The sequence below is a fragment of the Otolemur garnettii genome, unplaced genomic scaffold, assembly GCF_000181295.1.
Source record: "Otolemur garnettii isolate 467f Iridium unplaced genomic scaffold, OtoGar3 scaffold00014, whole genome shotgun sequence".
Lineage (NCBI taxonomy): Eukaryota > Metazoa > Chordata > Mammalia > Primates > Galagidae > Otolemur > Otolemur garnettii.
The window spans coordinates 12,977,792-13,001,617 of record NW_003852409.1 but is presented as its reverse complement, the minus strand read 5'-3'; the positions used below and the strand labels follow the sequence as shown (position 1 = coordinate 13,001,617).

Genomic DNA, 23,826 nt, shown 5'->3' with positions numbered 1-23,826 from the left:
GCCGGGCTGGGGGACGAGCGCGACGGGGGGCCGCGGGGGGGCCCGGCCGTCGCCGCCTCCTCGGCGCTGCCCGCCGCGCCTGGGGGCAGCGTGTTTCCCCCCGGTGGCGGGCCTCTGCTTACGGGCGGCGCGGCAGTGCACATCTCCGCCGCCGGCGCAGCCAAGGCCACCCTCTACTGCCGCGTCTTCCTGCTCGACGGGACCGAAGTGAGCGTGGACCTGCCGGTGAGTGACCGGGCCGGGCTGGGGCACTGGCTTCCCGCTCCCCTAGGGGCGGCACCCCCTACCCCAGTGCTTCCCCCTGGGGCTCCCCTTGCGTCTAGCCGGGTATCCCCTCCCCCATCTCCTCCCAGCACTCATTCTTTCTCTTCCCGGCACTCATTTACCATCTTCTATCTCCGGCCACCCTGTCCCCCCGGCTCTTCCTGGGCCCCACCTTTGGCCTGCGCCCTCTCCTTGGCACATTGCCCAGCGGGGTCGCCTTCGCTGGCCCCCCCCCGGTCCACTGGGCCTCACTCCCTCCCCAAATGCGCACTGTCCCCCATCCCGAGTCCCCGCCCCTTGGCGCGGGTGGCGGGTGTTTTTGGCTCGTGATCCCTTTCGATCCCTCAGGTTCCAGCGGGGGTCCTCCTGATGCTGGATTATTGAGAAGAAAATCTCATGGCAATGTGGGGGGAGGTTCTCCTGGGGTGTCCAGCTCCCCCCCGCCCCCGCAAACTCACCATCAGGCCTTGGTGAGATGGGAAGAGGGGCTCCTCGCTCGCTGTCCGGCAGGTGCCTCAAGGTTGGGAGGGAGTTAGGGGACCATTTCTGCTTTCTGCTGATTCTCTATTGGCATCCTAAGAGCCTCTCTGGCCCGCAGCCTAGAGTGGGGTTGGGCGACTTGGGAGCTAACTCTAGAATCTCTTGGACCTGGCCAACTTTGCACAGGCAGAGCCCTAGCTGGGACGCTGGGATTCGACCCCGGGGTACCCGCGGGGCCTGGCTCTCAGGATATTTTTTCCTGGCGAGCTGCCTGAAGCCAGTGGGGTGTCCCAGGGCAATAACCCCCAGCCTATGTCCGGGCCTTTCCGTCGCCCGCCCACAGGTGGTTGCACCCCCGCTGGCTCCAGCCCAGTGCTAGGCCAGGAGCTTCTGTCCCCTGCAGGGTGTTAGTTACCCAGGAGCCTTCCTGGCTGAAGGGGTCAAGTCAGACCACATCAAACCCACGTGTTAAGCGGGTGCCCACTGTGCACCTGGTACTGTGGCAGACCGTGCCTTGAAGAATCTCTGGGTGTGACTGAGGACACAGCAGTAATTGAGCTTTAGATAATGTTCCAGATCATCCAGAGGATGTCAAGGGAAGAAATAAACATACCCTGACTTCCAAAGAAAGCATTTAGGCCTTTTCGGGTGGTAGAAATTCTTTGGACTTCACCATGGAACTAGGAACATGCAAAGGGTCTCAGATGGGAAAATCAGAGCCTTGCTGGCCTGGAGTTTAACACTTCCCTGTGTAGGGTAGGTTTAATTTTTAGACAGTTTCAATTTATGGCAATTTTATTTTTGTGGTTCCTTGTGCTCGCTATAGGATATCATTTTGTTATGAAATACCCTTTCGGGGCCTTTTTATTTATAGAAAAGGAGCCAACATTCTGGTGCTTAGAGCTGTTGTCTTTAAACTGGCATTAAAATGTTATTGCTCCCCGAGAATGAGGCTCTCCAGCTTTTATTCAGCTAGGGGAGGAGGCCTGAGAGCCTGGGAAGGGAGGGAGAGGGGAGCAGACCGCCTCTGGGGTGGGCAGCTTGTGTTTGGAAAGGATGTGGCGTAGTTTACATCTCGCTCTGGGAAAAGAATGCTATCCTTGGGAACTTTAACAGTGCTCCTTGCTGGTGGTTTTCTCATCTGTTCCCTGGGGATGATTCGTTTATAAAATGCATTACTTCTGTTAGGTTTGTGTGGCAGGCTTAAGTATTGTGCATGATAAACAGACCCAGATGGGTACACAAATGAACAGCATGCTGACTTACTGCAGACGGTGGAGCCCTCACTGTGCATGGCCAGGAAAGGGAGATTTGCATCCTATGGGGTTTCTTAACTTTATGAAAGGCTACTTGACAAAATAATTCACCAGTCCCAGGTTTTGTTGTGATGGCAGATTTCTTGATGCCTTTAATATGGGACTTAATGAACTCTCAATTTTATATATGCACCCTGTCCAAAGGCAAATAAAAAGCAACATGCTGGCTTGTGACATGTGAGTTCTCAGGGAGGAAAGATGAAGAAAAATCCCCAGTGAGCATGGCTCATTGATGTAAAGATTTATTAGATATTAGGCTGCATCACACAGTCCCCTACACACTAATCTTCCCAGATCAGAGTGTTAGTTCCTGTAATTAATTCTTAGAGTTAAACAAGGGAAGTGCTAGGCTCCCAGATGAATTTGTAGCATTTGTGCTGGTCCTCAGACCCACTTTACTGGGCTCACTTTTTATGCTGTCCTCTTTGGCGTTTGGCCCCACTTGACATTATTCTCTTGTGTGTTCTTGAATTTTTACTGCTTCCTGGGCTCTAGTATCACCTTGCTGCTTGTGGAAAGATAGAATTTACCTTTGACCGTGATACCCCTAAGCTGGCTTCTCTTCTATGGGCTCCCAGAGATCCTGCCAGGCTAACTGTGCCTCTTTTGTAATTAAAACCCTCTGGTGGCGTTAGCCTCAAGAATTCCTTTGCTCACTCTACTAAAAGTGGTTATGTGCTGTCATAAACCCTTTTATTAGCCCTAGTCAGGACACTTGTGTTCAGAAACTGCCTCAAACACAATAACGCCCTCAGTATGACCGTGCTGTGGCACCTCAGTTCAGTGCAGTCAACATTTATTGGGCATCTTCATTGTGCCAAGTGTTGTGCTGTGGACAGAAAGGTGAATGAGACATGGCCTAGAGGCGCTTGGGAAACACAGGTGGAAACACCTGTTTTTTATTCTGAGTGTTGCTAAGTGATATGACAGGCACACCCAGACGGGGTGCTGGGACAGGATCGTGGGATATGGGTGGGGGTTTCTTGCAGACGTTGACACTTGAGATTACAGGATCTCAAATTCAGTGTTCCTTGTTCAGTGTCCCTTGGCAAAACCATGGCCCAATTGTTTCATATGTGTATGTGAGCATTTAAAGGAAGAAGCAACTATAATTGTCTTGTGTGACAGGGCTTGGAGTCCCTGTCGCTGGCAGTAGGTTGAGTTGCTTAGCACCCCTGTTCTTAACCTTGGCTATGGATAGTCAGTGGTTTTGCAATCTTTAATAAAATGTGAACAAAAGGATTTTTAAAAATAATATCTGCAGTCTAAGGTGGCCTTGCTGTACAAACGTAGTGTCCAAGTGTGTCCTCTGCTTACCTTACCAACCAGAATGCTACCCTGAGCCACTCCTCTCCAGAAACCCTGGCTCTGGCTTGGGCAGCGCCTCCCTCTCCTTCGCCCAGCCCTGCCCAGCCCAGGTGTGGTTTGGTGGGAGCAGGGCAGGACTCCCTCCCTCCCTTGGCCTGCCCTAGACACTTTCCTTCTATTAATGCAGCTGAAGATCCCATTAGTGTGCTTGGCAGCGGCACCCACTGTTGACTCATATTAGCTCTCTGTTGACTAAATCCCTGGCATTGCTCTTGCTCGTGCGCTTCTGCTCAGCCCCGCCCCCCATTGCCCTGCAAACACAGCCTTCAGCAGCTCGGGTGTGGAAGCTGTGGGGTTGTGTGGCTGGCTAGTTAGCAACCCCGCCATGCCTAGGAGGGGATGGCTCACTTGCTTAACGTTGCATTTGGTGTAGTTGCTTTCCCTGGACGTAGAACTCTACGTCGACTTGTGGTGCTGCAGTGCAAACATGAAGGATTTCAGAGTTAGACCTCCATTTTTGGAGCAGCCTGGCTGTGCAGCCTGGGGCAACTGCAGCTCTCTGAGCATCGATTTCTTTCCTGGTCTTTCTAACCCGGATGTTGGGAGGATTCGATGATGGGAAGGACATAAAAAGCCTCTAAAAACAGCTGGGTGCTGAAGTAGGGTGCTAGTAGGTTGTAGTCTTATAAACCTCTTAGTCCTCTGCTTTGGACTCTGCAAAGGATTTGAAGAAATTTCTATTATAGTAATGGACATTTAAAGAAAAAAAAAAACCAAATGCCGTGCCAGGCTAACCATTGCCTGGCTCTTCAGTGGAAATAGGAAGTTGGGTGTAGTATGAGAGATGCTTTTCAAAAGTTTTACTTGAGGTGAAAAAAAGAACTCCCCCCCCCAAAAAAACCCCAGAAAAATGTGGTTTTTTAGAATTTCAGGACTGAAACCTCTGATCTGAAAGAACATACATATACAACATAGAGGTCATATGCCTCATTTTGGAGTTGAAAGGGACCTGAGATGGCACCTGTCCCATCCATTTTATGTATATGGGAAACTGAGGCTCGTGGATATAAGGTGATTTACCTTTGTTGTTCAGTGAGCGAGTTCACGTGGGCTATTTGGGGATCCTGGTTGTCTAGCCTGGGACGGTGTCAGCATAGGAGAGAAGATTGACCCCTGTTCCTTACACAGCATCATGGAAGTAGAGTAGGGTATGTTCCTGCCAGTTGGAAATACGACAGATTTTTCTAAACAGTAGGACACTCTAGCATAATGATTCACTATACACAGAGTTCATCTGGAATTTTTTTTCCTCTAATTAAGATTCCCAGAGCCCACCCCCAGAATTTCTGATTCAGTAGTTCAGGGAGCTGGACTTTTTTTTTTTTGAGACAGAGTTTCAAGCTGTCACCCTGGGTAGAGTGCTGTGGCATCACAGCTCACAGCAACCTCAAACTCTTGGGCTTAAGCAATTCTCTTGCCTCAGCCTCCCAAGTAGCTGGGACTACAGGCACCCTTCACAGTGCCTGGCTATTTTTTTTTGTTGTTGCTGTTGCAATTGTCGTTGTTGTTTTAGCTGGCCTGGCTGGGTTTGAACCTGCCAGCCTTGGTGTATGTGGCCAGTGCCTTACCCATTAAGCTACAGGCGCTGCCAAGGGAGCTGGACTTTTAACAAGTACTCTTGATAAAAGAGTGATTCTGATAAAGGGCCTGGCAGTCTTTGAGCTGGGAGTGGACCTGTGTGCCCAGTCCATGTTTGCCACAGTGGAGTGGAGACTGGGCAGGAGGAGGAACCACAGGCCAGTTATGCTGTGGCAACAGTCCAGGGGAGGAGGGATGAACTGGCTGGAAGGGGCAGGGGCAGAGCCCTGCACAGGTGGAGTCAGGTGAGTGTCGGGGGAGGGAAAGTGAAGAGGCTTAGAGGACTGTGGTGTCTTCACCTGCAGCTGAGAAGTGAGGGGCCATCGTGGACACCTCAGGAGGCCTGAGAAGGCCATTCCCTTTTTCTGCCCTCTCCCCGGGCTCTGGCTGCTATGGGCACCTTGCCTTATCTCAGGCCGCTGGGTGGCTTGCTTTTCTACCCTTACAGGTGATATTGGCTAAAGGTGTCCCTCCATTGCCTATCCTGTCCCTCCCCTTCCCAGACCATGACTGAGGCTGTGGCAAGCCTTGGAGATCTGCCTGGGTCATGAGATTGTGTTATTTTTAGAAATACCTTTTTAAAAAAATGGGGGCTGTGGTGAGGGTGGGGAGAGGTGGATGAACACCTTTCCCAAAGAGGATATGATGGATCCAGATTTGCCAGATTGTCAACATTAATGGTGTCGGTGGGCCTGGATTGGTCTGCAGGGGGCCGTAGGTGATGATGGGGTCTGCCCGGCCTCTCCAGTTGCCAGTAACATGACCCTATGCTGGTACAGGGCTCCAAACAAATATTAACTTGCTAAGCACTTTCACGTGCATAATCTCATTGCATTCTGTCCCAAGTACACTGCGGTGGATGAAGGCACAGGTCTGTTGAGTTTTGAAATAGCAGAAGGTCGGTGGGGGTGGGGCCTTCCCTTAAATTCTTGCGTGGGGACTTAGAAAAAATCCAGCCCAGCAACCACAGAAATCCTCCGCCTACAATTTGTCCTCAAAGCATGTGTTCCATCCTTGCCCACTGCTCAACTCCCTTTGCCCAGCTGGGGGTGGGTTTCTCCCTCTGCAGGCCTGCCCTACCAGGAACCTTCTCTTCCTCAGGACTCTGCTGGTGGATTCTACCTGAAGCCGGTGGCTGCTGTCTGCCAGCAGGGTCAGCTGCTGATTCATCAGGGTGTTTCTGCCATGTGCCTCCCCACCCCATTTTCATTTCACGTTTAAAACATGTTCATGGCAGACAGATAAGAAAATAATAGAGAAGCAAGAGAAATTAAAACAGCATCTAGGCTGGGTGCAGTGGCTCACACTTGTAACCCTAGCAAAATCCCTTTCTCTCCTAAAAATAGAAGAATTAGCCAGGCCCCAGCTACCTGGGAGGCTGAGGCAGGAGGATGGCTTGAACCCAGGAGTTTGAGGTTGGTGTGAGCTAGGCTGAGGCCATTGCATTGTAGCTTGGGCAACAGAGTGCGGCTCTCTGTCAAACAAACAAACATTCCCCACCCCCACATCTAAAATGTTATCAGAGATAACTGCTGTCAAAATTGAGGTTTGTATTTGTGCTTTTTTTCTTTCATAATTAGAAATAAATATGTTTTAAAATGATGGACTTAATGGCAAACTGAGACCTGTGGATATAAGGTGACTCACCTCTGTCACTCAGAGAGTTGGCATGGGCTACTTTGGGAACTCTGGTTATCTCTCCCCACCATCTCAGTACAGTCAAATAAGGACTGTAGACCCTGAGTTTGTGTCTCTTTCGGGTGAGGCCCTCGGCCCTCCTATCTTTACATTTCCTGGGGCGCTTACCTGGGGTGGGGAGCCCCCCAGTGCTGATAGACCATCTGAGCTATCTGGTACCTGTCGTCCCTTGCTCAGTGAGAAGCAAGCTGCCCAATACTCTGAGCCCCTGCCCCCCTGATCTTTTCTCTTGCTGGCAGGTTAAAGGTCTTATTGATATGACCCCTTGACAGTACCCTTGCATCTGGGAGCGTGTGCTCCAGGATGGTTGTGACTCTCTCACCTCTCTGGGGAGCCTGTGACTCTGCCACCGGGGAGAAGTGATCTGGCAGAGGGGTGCTCACGCATGCCTGGAGTGCCCCCCTCTGGCCTGATCCCCCAGATCTACATCTGCAGCCTTCATGGCTTCTCTGCAGAGTTGGATTTATTTACTAGTCCCACTTTATTTTCATTTCTGGTTTATTTTTAATTGTTTTCCAAGATGTTTTTGCTCCCTGTATATTTTCTGTCATCGGGAAAGGCTTATTGAGCCCTTACGCTGTGTTGGGCCTTGGGGACGAGTATAGGAGAAGATGATAGTTTCCTGAGCTCCTGGTCTCGAAGAGCAGACCGTGTAAGTAGATGCTTGTAACCCAACATGGGCTAGTGCTGGGTTTGAGCAGCTGAACTGTGGGCTGGAGTTGGAGAAGATTTGATAACTGAAGTGACATTGGAATCGTCCCAAAGGATGCATAGGAGTTTAGCTATTAGGTTTTGCGGGAAGGTATCTGAGCAGAGGCAACAGCAGGTACAAACTCCATAGAGGATCGGATCCAGGAAACCCCACTCTCTGGGCTCTGGGCTCCTTGGGGTAGTAGAGGATTATGAGCTCTGCTGTGTCCCTAGATCTTTAAGGAGCGAGGACCTTTTTTTTTTTTTGTAGTTTTTGGCCAGGGCTGGGTTTGAACCCACCACCTCCGGCATATGGGGTCGGCACCCTACTCCTTTGAGCCACAGCTGCTGTCCAGGAGTGAGGCCCTTTTAAGGTGCAGATGACCATAATAATAAAAGCCAACTCACATGATTATCATACAGAATCCTAATAAAAACTGTGTTGGTGGTGGTTACCCCTGATTTGTAGAGGAGAGAGACCAAAGGCTTAGCAGACAGGTTAAAAACTAGCCCAAGGTCGCGTAACTAGTAAAGGCAGACTAGCTTCAAGCTCAGTCTGGCTGGAGGGGATCTATGGCCTGAGAAGGTCTCTGACAGCATGGCTAGGCATGGAGGGGAGCTTGGGGTGTCCACTGGAGGATCTGAGGTAGATGGCGACCCCTGGACCTCAGAAGGGTCATCTTCTTTGTAGGCCGCTTGGGATTTCAAGATCAGATTTAGGTTTTTAGTCAGACTTCTTTTTTTTTTTTTTTTTTGAGACGGAGCCTCAAGCTATCCCCCTGGGTAGAGTGCCGTGGCATTACAGCTCACAGCAACCTCCAACTCCTGGGCTCAAGCGAGTCTCCTGCCTCAGCCTCCCAAGTAGCTGGGACCACAGGCGCCCGCCACAACGCCTGGCCATTTTTTAGTTGCAGCCATCATTGTTGTTTGGCGGCCCGGGCTGGGGATTTGAACCCGCCACCTTAGGTGTATGTGGCTGGCGCCTTAGCTGTTTGCGCCACAGGCGCCGAGCCTAGTCAGACTTCTTGAATGTAGTTCCATCTGGGTGCATTCTGGTTTGATGGCTAGAATCCTTTAATTCTTCAACAGTTGGATCAGAAGTAGGGTACGTTTTTATTTATTTTTGAGGCAGAGTCTCACTTTGTCACCCTCGGTAGAGTGCTGTGACATAATAGCTCACAGCAACCTCATACTCCTGGGCTTAGGCGGTTCTCTTCCCTCAGCCTCCCGAATAACTGGACTATAGGCGCCTGCTGCAACAACCGCCTGTTTTTAGAGATGAGGTCTCGCTCTGGTTCAGGCTGGTCTTGAACTCGTGAGCTCAGGCAATTCACTTACCTTGGCCTTCCAGATTATAGGTGTGAGCCACTGCACCTGGTCATACTTTTATTTTTTGAGACAGGGTCTCAGTCTGTCACCCCAGGTAGAATGTAGTGGTATCCATCGTAGCTCACTGCATCCTTAAACTCTTGGGCTCAAGCGATCCTTCTGCTTCATTCTCCCAAGAGCTGGGACTACAGGTGCCTGCCACAACACGCAGCTAATCTTTTTCTGTTTTCAGTAAAGACAGGGTCTTGCTTTTGTTCAGGCTGGTGTCTTACTCCTGAGCTCAAGCAATTACCTGAACCTCCCAGAGTGCTAGGATTACAGGCATGAGCCACCTTGCCCAGCTGAGGCTACATTTTTTAAAAGTACTTACTAGAACAGCATTAAAATGATCTCAAAGAAAAGCATTTTACATGTTCTCTTCTTGCTGAATAGCAACCAGTTGGTTTCACTTTGTTCCTTTCACTCTTTGTGTGTTTTGTGTACGTGTTTATAAACATGTGTATTCTTTTTAAAAAAATGTTTCCCTCTCCACCCAAGCTTCCCGACAGGTTTCTTACCAGTTTGGTGCCCTCTTTTGTGCTTTTATTCTGGATTACTTAAATTCAACCCTCATTCCGTGTGTGGGGGTGTGTGTTTTGAGTGAGTAATACCCGCCTCTCTAGGTTGGAGGTTGATAGGCAAAGCACCTGATCTCTTACCTGTTAGGTAACCCTACCTCCCAGGCTCACAGAATCTGTGTTTCTTCCTTAATCCGCTACCACCACCTGGGGAGATAATGGATTGTCATCCCTTTACAGATGGTCTCAGAGAGCAGATGGCCTCGGGCAACTCAGCTAGTAAGTGTGGTCGGGCCAGATTGAATTTTGATTTCTGACTCATTCTCCAGTGCTCTTCCCTCAGCCCATGCTGTGCACACTCAGCCGTCCTGTGTTAAGTGTTCCCTTAGAATTCCCTGGGACGGTTAGAGTCTCCTGGGGTAAACAGCCCTGTCTCTCCTGAGCCGTTTTGCCTCTCAGCATCTCTGGCATTTGGGTTCTGTCTACCATTTCTCAGCTTTTTTTTTGCAGGCTCTTTTCCCTGAAGTCATAGCTGGCCGAGTGCCCAGCATTTTCTGCTGGAAGCTAAGAACTGGGAGATGGTATCTCAGGGGTCCTGTCCTACCTGTGGAATCATCTGGTGCTTCCTTGTTACCCAGCATCAAGCCCAGTCCCAGGGGTGGAATTATCCACACTGCAGGCCTCGCCGTGGGGATGCCACCTGCCTGGTTCAGCAGATCCCTGCAGAGTTGACATCCCTCAGCTCTGTGGTATCTTTTCCCTGCCTGGTTTGTGATCTGAATGCTCTCGTCTGTATCATTTAGGGTAGGCCTGACAGTGCCACTCCTTCATCCTGTCGGCTAATAGCCTGAATTATGATTTTGTTTTAAATCATGGTATAATATAAGCAACATAAAAATTTCCATCTTAACCATTTTCAAGTGGCATTATGTAGACTCACATTGACGTGCAGTCATCATATCCATCCACAGAACCATTTTGTCTTTCCAAACTGAAACTGTCCCCGTTAAAGGCCAACTTTCCATTTCCCCAGCCCCTGGGAACCAGCATTCTGCTTTCTCGTCTCTGTGAACTCAACTACTCTAGGTGCTTCCTATAAGTGGAGTCACACGTTGTCTGCTCACTTGCATCTGGCTTTCCCTTAGCTTAATGCCTGCAAGGTTCATCTGTGTCATAGCCTGTGTGTCAGCACTCCATCCATTCCAGGTACAGGCTCTAAAAATAAAAAAGCACCTCATTCCTTTTTAAGGCTGAGTGATGTTCCACTGCAAGCATATACTACCCATTGTCCATTCATCTGGGCTGTGAATTTTTTTTTTTTTTTGGAGACAGACTCTCACCGTCACCCTGGGTAGAGTGCTGTGGCATAGTTCACGACAACCTCAAATTCTTGGGCTCAAACATTCCTCTTGCGTCAGCCTCCCCAGCAGTTGGGATGACAGGCACCTGCCATAACACTTGTGTCTTGCTTTTGCTTGGGCTGGTCTTACTCCTGAGCTCAAGCAATCCACTGCCTCAGCCTCGCAGACTGCTAGGATTGCAGGTGGGAGCCACTGCGCCAGTCCCAGTTTGTGGGTTTTTATGCAGGTCTGGACCTTCTTGATGCAGTCCTGCCCTTTCATTTGTGGCCTTGCCATTAGACTAATGGATATCCCCAGCCCTCATCTCATGGTTTTATTCTTGGAATTCCAGCATCTCCTCTCTGGGGCTCTTCTGTGCCATGCTGATGCCCCTCCAAGGCTATGTGGTCCTAGTTCAGGGGTGTGTGGCAGACACGTTCCTTTCTCCCCCTTACATTTTTGTCTGAGTTGCTCAGTGTTGGCTCAAGTCCTCTGTCTAGCACATTCTTTAAATTTTTTAATGATGAAATATAAATACTGAAGTTGCTCTATAACATGAATGGTTAAAAGAATCATAATGCAGTGAACATCCTTATACCCACTACCAGCATAAGAGCAGAGACTCGCAGTGCTGTTCAAGCCCCCAAATGTTCCTCTCTGACCGTATTCTCTCCCTCCTTTCCTCCTAAAGTTTGTCTTTCATCCCTTCTTTGTTCTTACCAGTTTTGCATGTTTGCGAACTTTATATAAATGGATTTTTCATTCAATATTGTATCTGTGAGATTCATCTAGGTCAATGAGGTAACTATAGTTCTTACTGCTCTGTAGTTATTCCACTGCTTGAATATACCAGAATTTATCCTTTGTGAACATTTGGGATATTTTTAGCTTGGCGCTATTAGAAAAAAATACTGCTTTGAACCTTCTAGAACTGGTTTCCTGGTGCTCATGTGCGAGCAAGCATCTCTCCTGGGTCTGTACCTAGGAGGAAGAGTGGGGAGGGCCTTTTTAGATCTTGGGGAATTGTTCTCCAGAGTCCCAGCAGCATATGGAAGCCTCCCTAATCCATTCTTCTCCAATACTTGGCATTGTGCAGCTATTTTTTGGTTTAATTTTACCAAGCTGGTGGGAATTAGCTGGAACGCTCTCTGATCCTCACTTTTCCCCAATTATGGACGGGGCTGTATATCTTTCATATTTAGATTAGCCATCTGCAGTTCTTCCTAGAATGCTTTGTTTTATGATTTTCGCCTGTTTGGGGGCAGAGTTGTATTTTGCTCATCATACGCAGCTCATTGGCCCTTGGTCATGATGAGATGGTCTCCTCTTCCTCACTCTAAGTCCTTAAACTGGCCCTGGTAGGCCTTTCCTCGCTGAGTAGGAATTACTGATGTTCTCCAGTAATGAGCCGTAGTCAGTTGCAGCTGGTGGCTTTTGATGAGCAACTGCAGGATCTATAATATTCAGTTCTGCCCACTCTTATGTATTTAAAAGTAGAGAGAAATGTATAATGGGCCCCAGGTACTTATCAGGGCACTTCAGTACTAACCAGGCTCCTTTCATTTATACCCTCACCACTGACCTTTCCTGATTGTTTTAAAACAAATTCTAAATCGGTAATTTCAAACATGAATTTGGGATGTCTCTCTAAATGATAAGTGTATTTTTGAGAAACACAGCTGGGTTCAGTGGCTCGCCTGTAGTTCTGGCTACTTGGGAGGCTGAGGTGGGAGGATCACTCGTGCCCAGGAGTTCAAGGGCAGCCTGGGCAACAACAACAAATATATATGCACGCACTCAGAGTGTATATATACACATAGCATACTATTAAAACACCTGAAAGTGATCCATGAATACTTTTTAGTATCAGATATTTAGTCATCGTTCAAATTTTCATCTTCAGTTTTCATCAAGATCCTTTCATTGCATTTGGTGGTGGTTCTATCTAAGACTCTTAATCTAGAACTACTTTCTGCCCCCGCTCTCCCCACCCCCCAGCCATTTATCTGTTGTAGATGCTGGGTCGTTTGTCCTATTTAGTTTGCTACTTTCTGGATTGTGTTTGCAGCCTCAGTATTTGGCTATCCCTGAGGTACAGGTGGAACAGAGGACAGGTCTTATTTAAAGCATCTGGATCTGGAAGATAGGCTGCTTGTCCTTAGGTAGGAAGGCTGAGTGGAAATAAGTAATTACCCCTGATGTGAAAAGTGCCCCAGAATACATTGAACTAGCTCAGAGGAAGGCTTAAGGCAAGAGGTGGGGGTTGACAGAGGAGAACTAACTCTAGGGTAAGCAACTGGGAATGGACCAGAGAGAAAAGTTTGGGTCTGAGAACAAGTCAGAGAACAGCATTTCTTGTTGCTGGAATAGCATATGCAAAGGCGCTGAGGCTTCACATAACACATTCCAGATTCCTGCTCCTTGCTCAGCCCTTGGCTGTTTCCAGTCATCCTCCTCATTTTCCAGGGGATGTTATTTCTTTGAAGAGATCCACATTCCTCCTAGTCTTTGTAAAGTTTCTGTAGAATTGATGAAAGAATGGCTCCCTCCACCCCCGTGTCCACCTTTTATCAGCTCCTTAACACTGGCTTTGTTTTTTTTGAGACGGAGCCTCAAGCTATCCTCCTGGGCAGAGTGCCATGGCATCACACTCACAGCAACCTCCAACTCCTGGGCTCAAGCGAGTCTCCTGCCTCAGCCTCCCAAGTAGCTGGGACTACAGGCATTTGCCACAACGCCCGGCCATTTTTTGGTTGCAGCCATCATTGTTGTTTGGCGGGCCCGGGCTGGGGATTCGAACCCGCCACCTTAGGTGTATGTGGCTGGTGCCTTAGCCACTTGAGCCACAGGCGCTGAGCCTTGACACTGGCTTTGAATGTCTTCCTGGGCCTTGGATTCTTTATTTCTCTAGTTCACTGCTGTCTCAGTCCCTTTACACTCTTGGGGAGACCCTCGGTGTGTCCTCTCCATGTCTCCTGGCTGGAGTGCCAGCAGACCTTTTAGGAATGCAGGATCCATGAGCACTTCAGAGAGAAGGGAAACGGGCTGAGCGTGAGACAGCAGGAACCATTGGGTTTTACCCCAAAGCTTCCTTTTGGGGCAGGAGGTGGGCTTTTCTGGTTACTCGAAGTGGTTCAGAGCTGCTCACTCCAGGTATTCACCTGCGGCAAATGAAGAGTCATTAGTGTCTTATAAGCCAGTTTCCTGCTTGCAGCCCTCCCAGCCCCTGCGGGTGACACCCAACAGGCCTCTTGGCCTCTCTGAGGCTCTGCTACCTCCTCTGAAAATGGGCTGGTGTTCTGTCCCTGGCACATGCCGGGGATTCTCCTGCCTTCTGCCTATGAAATGGATGTGGGCTTCATCCAGGGAAGCCTGGCAAACTGCTGAGGCTCACGAGGGTTAGTTATTAACCTGCAGTGTGCTCTCCACAGCCGCTTCTGTGGCGTCTCGCTGACTGGGGGCCTTTTATTGCTCCTGCTTGCTGGGGACCCCAGGCTCCGCCACCTGCTCATACAGTTACAGTCTGTGTTGGGTGCCATGAGTGCCGCTTTGATGGTAGCAGGAGTGGCTGGTCAGAGTCCAGGGAGGGGCCTGGATTGGCTTGGAACTTGGCCCAGGTTATGTGCACAGGCCAGTGGCGGCAGATCCAGCCGATGCTCGCAGCTGAAAACCAAAGAAGGTCTGGGACCTGGGGTTTTTTAAATGAGAGAGGGGAATTTAAGGTTGGAGGCATTTGTTGAGGCTATCCCAGTGTTCTAGAGCTATGGGATTTATTTTGCTTTGAAGTCCAAAAATATTTAGTTTTATTCTAAAAACTGTGAAGAAGTTCTTCATTAAAGAGGCTCCTGAAGAAAAATGCGAAAATCACATGATGTCTTTTAAAAAAATAAGAAGGATTTCATGTCCCAGAATTTACCGTACACATCATTTATCATGTTAACTCATTTCAGGGAAGGAGTTCTTCCACCAATGTGAGTTTTCTGGATAGCTGCAGCTCATTCCATTTACTGACAAACCTGTTTTATTTCAGCTGTTTCATTTATTTGTTGGGGCGGAGGGAGAAAGACACAGAGCAAGGAGTGTCTGGAAGGCCCGAGAAATAGGAAACGCTTTGGGCACTGTGTGTAGGGAGCTTGTTTAGGGTGGAGTGTAAATTGCTTTTGAATGGGGTTCTGGTAACTGCCTTGGTAGCCCTGGGTCAGCATGCTGAGTGCCCAGTCGTCCTGTTCAGAGGACTCTGGGGCTTCACTCAGAGAGCATGCAGGTTAAAGTCCCCGCCTCTCTGGCAATCACAGGCTTCTAAATCACCTGGATTCTTGGGTCAGCTTTATATAGTGTTGCAGCCTTCAAAGCATTGTTGCTTTACCTTCTGGTGTTTCTGTGGCTAATGAGCTTCAACAAGAGTTTTCAACATTTACTGCATGCTAGAATCTTCTGGGGATCTTCTCAAAGCCTGGCTTCTAGGGTGCACCCCAGACTATTACTACTACCAGAATTGCTGGGCTTGGGAGGTGGAACCTTGTCATGAGAATGTTAAAAAATTCCCAAGGTAATTCCAAGGTGCAATCAAAGTTTGGAACCAGTGTCTTACTGGGGCACATCCCTTACATTTATGTAGTGTTTTGGGTTTAGATAAGGCTGTGACCTATTCTGGTTTGTTTAATACTTACAGTACCTCATTGAGAGAATTGTGGCTTCCAATTTCATAGATCAGCAGTAAGATTTTGACCCAATAGCCCACTGCCAATAAATGACAAATCCAGACCTAAATCATTTTCAGCCTCTAGGGCCACCTCTCCCCACTCTCTATGGCTGTCACCCCAGTGGTTCTCTGGCAGCTTCCCAGCCCCCATCCTTCTCGCCCGTGTACCTTTGCTCCTTCTTATTGGCTGGTTTTTTATCCCATAAGGGCCTAGCCAGCTTTTAGGGGACATCTCCGATGCTACCATTTTTATGAAGCTTGTCCCAATCACTCCTCCCCACCCCACCTTTTCCCATAGAACATTTGCTCTCCTGCCTAGGAATTTGCAGGCAACTTCTGCCTTGGTTGGCACCAAGCACCTTTCATGTTCTTGCAGTTTTTTGTTGTCATTTTTTTAGAGACACAGTCTTACTTTGTTGCCCTTGGTAGAATGCCATGGCGTCACAGCTCACAGCAACCTCCAGCTCTTGGGCTTAGGTGATTCTCTTGCCTCAGTCTCCCAAGTAACTGGGACTACAGGCATCCACCACAATGCCTGGCTATTTTTTTGTTGCTATTTGGCCAGGGTTGGGTTTGAACCCGATATATGAGGCCGGTGCCCTACCCGCTGAGACACAGGCACTGCCCATTCTAGCAGTTCTTTATGTGATAATTGAAGCCAGTGGTTCTCAACCTTCCTAATGCTGAGAGCCTTTAATACAGTTCCTGTGGGTCGCGACGCACAGGTTGAGGACTGCTGATTGCAACAATAGGTAACATTATTGACCATGTTTGTGGCAAGTGATTTTTTTTTATATTGCAGTAAAATATACGCAACATAAAATTTACCATTGTTGACATTTTGTATATTCACAGTATTGTGAAACCATCTTCACCATCTAGTTCTAGGATATCGTCATCACCCCAAAAGAAAAGCTTCTACCCATTAATAGTCATTCCCCTCTCTTCCCAGCCCCTGGCAACCAGTAATCTGTTTTCTGTCTCTATGGATTTGTTAACTTTGGATATTTCATATAAATAGAATCATGCAATATGTGGCATTTTGTGTCCAGCTTCTCTCACTGAGCATTATATTTTCAAAGTGCACTGACCATTTATATTACTTAAACCCCTTTATGCAGCATAACTCTGACTCCTTGCAACCCTACGAAGTAGGTAGTTCCCATTAGTATGCATGTGATACAGATGAGAAGATCGAGGCACAGAGAGGTTAAGCAATTACTAAAGCACACACAGCACACTAGTGCTCTTGGCTCCATGCACTGTCCTGCTGGTGTCTGCTGTTGATGTTGACCTTTCGAAGGGCAAAGGTGAAACGTTGAGAACGTATTTGCATATAGCGTAAGAACAACATGAGACACAGTCCAGGAGCAGAAACCATCAGAGGTATCCCTCAGGGGGCTGCAGAGCAGAATTACTAGGGCAGATTCTGCGGTTAAAGTGCTTGGTTTATTTGGAGTGGGTCAGTTTTGTTCTAGATTTCCCACAAATATTAGCCGTTGCTTGATAGCATGCCAGGATTGTTTACCTGGCACGAGAAGCTAACTGGTGTTCTGAGATCATTGAAATGTTGGGGAATGAATCTTGAGGACTCCCGACAGGTGGAGGGTACTCCAAGTAAAGGGTTTCTTACCAGAGTAGTACTTACTACGTGCTAGACATAGTTCTGAGCACTTTATGTATATTTACTTGGTTATTTCTGACAAAAACTCCTACTCTGTTTTGCGGTTGAAGAAACAGAGGTGCAGAACAGCTAAATATCTCATCCAAAATCTTGGCCACCGGAATGTGGTGACCCATAGAGTCTGGTTCCGTGTCCATGTGCTTCATCTCTTTAATTTTTTTTTGTTGTTGTTAACAATGTAATTTTCCTGAGGCAGCGAGAAAAGAACAAATAGCCTAGTTATTTGGGTAAGAAGAGAAAAAGGAAAAAAAATAACAGGAAAAGTACTGATTGTTTAATTTTTTAAAGTTTATCCTGTGTTTTTTTTTTTTTTTTTTTTTGTAGAGACAAGAGTTTCACTTTATCACCTTCAGTAGAGTGTTGTAGCATCACACAGCTCACAGCAACCTCCAACTCCTGGGCTTAGGCGATTCTCTTGCCTCAGCCTCCCGAGTAGCTCGGACGACTGGCACCTGCCACAACGCTCAGCTATTTTTTTGTTGCAGTTTGGCTGGGGCTAGGTTTGAACCTGCCACCCTCTCTGTGTGGGGCCAGCGCCCTACCCACTGAGCCACAGGCGCTGCCCAATCCTGTGCCTTTTTTTAATGCAATACTTCTTTATTTGATATTGTTTAGGAATGACTGATTAAAGAAAGTTCAATAAAAATCATGCACAATGGTTTCTACCAAGAGACTTCTTCATTACCATTTTGGTGTATATCCTTGTCATCTTTTTTCTAAATATAGAGGAAAAAAATGGGGGGGGGGCAAAAAAATGTGATCGTACTATGCATACTTGTTTTCTTTTTCTTTTTCTTTCTTTCTTTTTTTTTTTTTTGAGACAGAGCTTCAAGCTGTTGCCCTGTGCTGTGTGGCATCACAGCTCACAGCAACCTCCCAACTCCTGGCTTAAGCAATTCTCTTGCCTCAGCCTCCCAAGTAGCTGGAACTACAGGCGCTTGCCACAATACCCAGCTATTTTTTGGTTGTAGTTGTCATTGTTGTTTGGCAGGCCTGTGCTGGATTCAAACCCACCAACTCTGGTGTATGTGGCTGGTGTCTTAGCCGCTTGAGCTACTGGCGCCAAGCTTTTTCAAATTGTGGTAAAACACTGTGGTCTTTATGTTGTATTGCCTCTTATATTTGAAGAAAAGCTTGGGGAGATCTCTCTGGTCCTTAGCCTGGGAAGAATTTTTTTTTTTATTAAATTAGAGCTGTGTACATTAATGCAGTCATGGGGTACAGTGTGCTGGTTTTATATACAATTTGAAATATTTTCATCAAACTGGTTAACATAGCCTTCACTGCATTTTCTTAGTTATTGTGTTAAGACATTTATATTCTACACCAAGTAAATTTCACATGTACCCTTCTAAGATGCACCGTAGGTGTGGTCCCACCAATCACCCTCCCTCCACTTATCCTCCCCCCTCCCCCTCCCCTTTCCCCTTCTTCTTGGACTATAATTGGGTTATAGCTTTCATGAGAAAGCTATAAATTGGTTTCATAGTAAGACTGAGTACATTGGATGCTTTTTGTTCCATTCTTGAGATACTTTGCTAAGAAGAGTATGTTCCAGCTCCATCCATGTAAACATGTAAGAGGTAAAGTCTCCATCTTTCTTTAAGGCTGCATAATATTTCGTGGTGCACATATATCACAATTTATTGATCCATTCATGGGTTGATGAGCACTTGGGCTTCTTCCATGACTTAGCAATTATGAAGGGAAGGAGAATTCTTACCTTTGTAGCCAGGGGAGGCAGTTGTACCCTGTTACAGAAGGATCCAGAAGGACTGTGGTGTAAAATGCTCATTACAGGGCCTTTATGGCTCATAATAGGGCTGAGATTGGCCAATAGGTTCTAAGGTCCTGCTGAGAATATTAGCGCTTTGTGTGTTCCCAGACCTCGTGGTAGTCCTGAGGTCAGCAGACCAGGTACTGTCATTCCTGCTTCCCTGAAGAAGTAATGACTATCTGGCTCCTCCCACTTCTTCCCCAAATTCATGTGTTGAAGTCTTCACCTTCAGTACCTCAGAATGCGACTGTATTTGGGGATATGGTCTTTAAAGGTGAAATTAAGTTAAAATGGGGTCATCAAGGTGAGCCCTGATTCAGTAGGACTGGTGTCCTTGTAAGAAGAAGGACACAGGTACGGAGGGAAGGCCCTGGGAAGATAGAGGGGGAGGACGGCCATCCACAGGCCATGGAGTGAGACTCAGAAAGAACCAGGCCTGCCCTCATCTTGATCGTTGACTTCCAGCCTCCAGAATTGTGAGAAAATGTATTACTCTTGTTTAGGCCACCCAGCCTGTGGTACTTTGTTGTAGCAAGCCTAGCAAATAAATACAGTGGCTAAGACCTGGAAAACCTTATTTGTTCTTTTGATTCTTTCAAGCTCTTTGTCCCTTATTAAGCTTCCCAGATAATGGCATGCTATGCAGAGTGATTTGGGTGCCGACAGCTTGCCAAAGTAAGCCATGTGGGGGTTTTTTGAAAGTAGAGGTGGATTTTAACTGTGATGAAAACTGGCGGGCACATTTGGGAAGCAGTGGGGCTTGCAGGATGCAGAGGCAGGGAAGATGGGAAGGAAGGCTGAGACCATGAAGTGCATTTGACCAATGGAATGTTGTGCGACCTAGTTGTGTTTTTTTTATTTTGTTTTTTGAGATAGGGTATGAGTTGCCCTGGGTAGAATGCTGTAGCATCATAGCTCACAGCAACCTCAAACTCTTGGACTCAAGAGATCCTTTGTCTCAGCCTCCCCAGTAGCTGGGACTTCAGATGCCCACTACAATGCCCAGCTGGTTTTTTTTTTTTCTTCTATTTTCAGTAGAGATGGCCTTGCTCTTGCTCAGGCTGATCTTGCACTCCTGAGCTCAGGTAGTCCATCTGCCTCAGCCTCCCAGAGTGCTGGCATTACAAGTGTGAGCCAACACCCAGCCGGACCTAGATATGTCTTAGATAAGGCCAGTCTGAGGGGTCAGCGACTCAGGCACAGAAGAGCTTTTTTAGGTTCTCAGCTTGCAGAGATCCTGCGTGCAGCTGCTGGTCCAGGTGAGAAAAGGGAGACAGCTGGGACTCTTGGCCATTACACTCTGTAGCCTCAAACCTGGGAGGCGTTGACATTTCCAAAAGGGAGGAAATAATAAAAGGACAGGCATTTACTGAGGGCCTACTGTGTACACAGAACCAACGCAGGCATCAGGGACAGACAACACTAAGAGCTACGGCTCTTTCCCCAGGTCAGTGACGGGTGAGTGAGAATGTATCCCTGCATTTGCAGAGCACTCTATGGTAGTTATGTGCTTTCACCCAGTTTTTGTGCTTGAGAGGGAAGAGCCAGGATAGAATCCTCACCGCCCCCCCCCCCAAATGAGAGTGGTCTGTCATCTCTGGACATGCTGAAGATCTGTTCTGTTGGTTCGCTCTGGGGTGTTTGTGCTGCGGCACGTAGGTGCAGAAACTGGTATAAGGGAAGAAGGAACAAAAGAAGAAGGCAGGGCCCGAGAAAGTCCTTGAAAATCATGGCTCTGAATCCCACTATTTATATCAGCGCTTGATAGCTTATCCACATAAGGTGGTACAGGAAGGATGTAGATGTGTCTACACAATGTGAACTAAAACAACTTTGAAAGCTCTTTTTTTTTTTAATTCAGACACATGATATTGAGTGAAATTAACTTTATTCCATTTATGTGCAGTTCCAAAACTGGCAGAACTAGTCTGTGTAGAAAACAAATTAGAATAGCCATTTGCCTCGGGGGCACAGAGAAGGCGGCCAGGGATTGACTAGGAAAAGGCACCCCAAAACTTTCTGGGAGATGGAAATGGGCTGGATAATCAAGGGGCATGAGTACACAGATGTTTGTCATTTGTCAAAGTGGACCGACGTAGATTTGGGCATTTTAGTGTGAGTGCAATTTACCACCATCCCTGCAAAGAAGCGTAAAAGATTCATAGAGAGCCAGGGAAGGAATGACAGAGGAAAGGATGGTGCAGAACGTTTATCACTGTCAAAGCTGAGTGACAGGTGCTTACTATTCTGTTGACTTTGTATTTATTTGAAATTGTAATCATTGTTGATTCCTCAGCCCTGGAAGCCTTCCTGGTGTCTCCTGTGGGGAATGCAGGATGTCGGGGCAGTGGGCTGTTCCCAGCCGCTCTGGCTGTAGTGTCTCTGGGTTGACTTGCTCCCTACCCTCTTGGTGACTGTGAACTTTGGCCTCTTCCCACCAACACTTGCCACCGCCCAGTGCTTTCGCTGTCTTTTTGATCTTAATCCGGGAACAGACCCTCTGCTTCCTTTCTTGACTTTGCCCTGCTCCACCTAGTCTCTTCTTATCTTTGTCGACTGTGGGTAAATCAGTGTCATTGCCCTTCCTTGGAGGGTTGTGAAGTGCCCATCTGTGTGCCTTTGTTTGTAGATGCAAACTCTGCCGTGAATCCACGCATGAGGGCCCTGTTCCCACACAGCCGGAAAAGACACAAGCTATGTGATTCCATTTACGTGAACTTCAAAACAGGCCAAATGGATCTGTACCACTGTGGGAGGGAAAGGGGGTGGAAATTGGGAAGGGGGCTCCCAGAGGCTTCCAGGGAGGGCAGAGGTGATGCTGGGTACATTTTCTGCTTTTTGACCTGGGTGGTGATTGCCAGGTATGTTACTTGAGTTATACAACCTGTGACCCATGCATTTCTGTCTAGGTATGTGATGCTTCCATTAAAACAAAAACATTAGATGGCTCTGCACGGTTTTAAAAAAAATCTTTCCATTTCACACACAAAAAGCAAATTTGTAGGTTTTCTTGAAAAATTGGAAGAGCTAGCAGCACAGCCTGAATTTCCATAGATCAGCTCTTGGCCAGATCTGTATTTGCGGCCAGTTCCTGAGGGTCACTTCACTCATGGGAACGTCCCTGTGTGTGCGTCATCCCACAGAAGTTCCTGTAGGTGCTTAGCAAGCTGTGGAACCCTGTTACAGATTTTCATTCTCTTATCTTCTCTAGGTTTCTTAGAAAGGGGGAACGGTTTGAGGGCGGTCTTGGTTTAGCAGCAAACTTGAACAAATACCTTTGATGTGGATTTGAATATCTTGGGAGCTGGGGCTCTCTTGGTGTGTTTAGCATTCCAGGTGAGTTAGTTCTACTTGAACCAGAGAAAACTGGTTAACTTATGACCAACACATAACAGTTAAAGATCACAAGACGTTACTGTATTTGCACCTAGATGTTTAGTTATATAAATAATTTCTTATTTTTATATATATATTTTTTGAGACAGAATCTTACTCTGTTGTCCTGGGTAGTGTGCCATGGAATCATAGCTCACAGCAACTTCTGACTCTTGGGCTTGAGCAGTCCTCTTGCCTCAGCCTTCTTAGGATCTGAGATACAGACTATCCTAAGCGAGGCCCACTGCTACACCTGGCTAATTTTTCTATTCTTTAGTAGAGATATGGTCTTATTCTTGCTCAGGCTGGTCTTGAACTTCCAAGCTCAAGGCAATCCACCTGCCTTGGCCTCCCAGAGTGCTAGGATTGTAAGCATGTATATTCCTTTTTTTTCCTTTTTTTTTTTTTTTTATTAAGTCATAAACACATAGATCATGGATGGAGCTGGAACATATTCTACTTAGTAAAGTATCTCAAGAATGGAAGAAAAAGTATCCAGTGTACTCAGTACTATTATGAAATCAATTTATAATCACTCACACTTTCATATATTCCTTTTCTTAGAAAAAAATTTTTTTTTAACCTGACATTGTGAGCATACCTATTTAGTTTTTTTTATGAGACAGAGTCTCCCTCTGTCACCCTGGGTAGAGTGCCATGGCATCATCACAGCTCACAGCAACCTCAAACTCTTGGGCTCAGGCAATCCTCTTGCCTCAGCATCCGGAGTATTTGGGACTCCAGGCCCCTGCCACGATACCTGGCTGATTTTTCTATAATTAGTAGAGATGGGGTCTTGCTCTTGCTCAGGCTGGTCTTGAACTCCTGAGCTCAAAGGTCCACCCACCTCGGCCTCCCACAGTGCAAGGATTATCAGCTTGAGCCAACACACCCTGCCCATACTATCTGTTAAAGTAACATTTTGTAATAATGATGCATACCTACTTGGCATTCAGCTTTTGCTTTAAAAATGCATATATGATTGGGACATTTTTTTCTTAGTGAATAGGTAAGGCAGGCTAACTTTTTGTGTGGGGAACTTACAGTCAAGATTCTTCTCACAACACCTCACACTAACCACAAACCACGTACCTCAAGGAAATAATCTTGATAATGTCATCCTTACAAATCCAAACCGGAGGAGAGGCTGTAAGCCTTACTCCTACCTTTCTTTTCATCTGAATGTGTCATTCTCTGTTTTCTTCCTACAGGAGGTAGTGACTTTTCTTTTTTCTTAAGACTACTGACTCACTCAGTAGAAAAAAAGAAAAATCAAAGGCTACCTATAAAAAGACAACTTTATTTGTATACCCCTCCATCCAGCAAGTGGATGGTGATGCCTCAGTTACAGTTTTATAGATAGGGTTAAAGGAACATTTATGTGCTTTTCTACTCATTAACCTTTTTGAAAATTTTGACATACATACACAGAGTCAAGTAAATAGCTTGACTCTGCACCCTGGCTGGGTGAGGTGGCTCACGCCTGTAATCCCAGCACTTAGGAGGCCAAGGCAGGTGGATTGCCTGAGCTCACGAGTTTGAGACCAGCCTGAACCAGAGTGAGATCCCGTCTCTAAAAAATAGCCGGGTGGGCTCGGCGCCTATGGCTCAACCGGCTAAGGCGCCAGCCATGTACACCTAAGGTGGCGGGTTCGAATCCCCAGCCCG

General features: G+C 47.3%; 1 protein-coding gene across 1 annotated transcript in view; it reads left to right on the top strand.

Annotated features, from left to right (window-relative positions):
- The first annotated feature begins 6 nt into the window (after positions 1-6).
- The window catches only part of EPB41L4B (erythrocyte membrane protein band 4.1 like 4B), a 146,010-nt gene continuing 122,190 nt past the window's right edge, over positions 7-23,826 (top strand). The window contains exon 1 of the mRNA XM_012802452.1: positions 7-225. The gene's annotated coding sequence lies outside the window, so the exon portion shown is untranslated. The remainder of the gene's footprint in view (positions 226-23,826) is intronic.